A 1,478-nucleotide genomic window follows, 5' to 3' on the forward strand; every position below is an offset into this window, starting at 1 on the left:
CAGGCTGAGTCATTTCTACCTTCTCCTCTCTGTCAACGCTCTCTGGTTTCATTTAAAAGAGTCGATCGTCAGATATTGTCCAAGATTAACCTTCAAGGTGGATATAGCTCATTCACACCAAGGACCTATCCACGTCATCATCTACCCAGAATGCTTTGCATGTAAATAAAATGGCCCCATCCGTGTTAAAATATATTTTTAAAAATTTACAAAACTAAACAGCCTGCAGTATTTTTACAGTCTTTATTTTACAGTTAAAATACATGTTTCTCAAATAAAGTCTAATGTTACAACTAATCAGGGATCCCTTTTAATAAGATTAAAAACGTCAAAATCGTGTCTCTCTTTTTTAAAATGTTTATCCTACAGATGATTAGATTAGATTGTGGTAGTAGCCAACATATTTTTTGAGTATTGACCAATCCCTTAAGATGTGTTTTTAAATCTTTGCCATTAGCTATTACAGTCACCTCTGCATGTCTGTTAGCAAAATATCTCATGAACGTCTGGTTGAATTTTAATGAAACTTTCAGACAGTAATCCCCGGCTGTACATCTACACCTGATTAACTTTTGGAGTCTATCCAGTTCAAGATGCCTGCCACAGCTAACCAAACTTAACAAGGAAAAAGTCTATGAGTCAGCCAGTTTGACAGATATTAGGCTAAAATATGGTTCGGTAGTAGATAAGCATTATCCTCAATACATACTCTGAGTACTACCTGTTTTTGTATAAAACCTTAACTTTGAGTATTGCTCAAACTCTTGCCTGTTAGTAAAATATCACATGAACCACCGGACAAGAAAGGCAGCAGGTGATGTGCAGTCCTTTTAAGGAATGCTATCTTTATTTTTTTCTGATATGAGATGATAATTTGATTAGAATTAATACACAATGGAGATCRTGTTGAAATACTGCAGTGAATAGTTCACACATGCTAATTATTCATTAAACCGAGAACAAAAAGCAGCCAGGTTTATTGGCAGACACGTAAATCTAAAGATTTGGACATGTCTTTGAGCTACAGTTTGTCACAAAGGCCCCAAATTCACCTGCACCAAATTACAGAGGGGGCCTGAGGCTGACGCTGTCGTCAGCACAGGAAACACGGMGCATGTCCGGATCATGGAGGTACACCCATCCATTTGCAGAAAAGTGGAATTAATTTTAAAGATAATTTTATCTGCCTGGATGTGGGATACATTTTGCTGCTCAGAAGTCTCAGTGTAATAAACAAACTATTTCTGTTGAATTCAACTGGACAGGTAATGCGTCCAAAAACAAACCCCACGCTGAGAGACGATTAGCTGGTCTAGTGCCTAACGGCTTCTTTCAACCCCCCAGACACCACTGATTCACTTTGTATCAAAGCAACGGAAGCGACATGATGCTGAGTCAAACCAGTCGAAACCTCCTCTGTCTTTGCCCCCTCCATCCTGAACACACACACACACACACACACACACACCCACACACAC

The sequence above is a fragment of the Austrofundulus limnaeus genome, unplaced genomic scaffold (assembly GCF_001266775.1).
Source record: "Austrofundulus limnaeus strain Quisiro unplaced genomic scaffold, Austrofundulus_limnaeus-1.0 Scaffold20, whole genome shotgun sequence".
Classification (NCBI taxonomy): domain Eukaryota; kingdom Metazoa; phylum Chordata; class Actinopteri; order Cyprinodontiformes; family Rivulidae; genus Austrofundulus; species Austrofundulus limnaeus.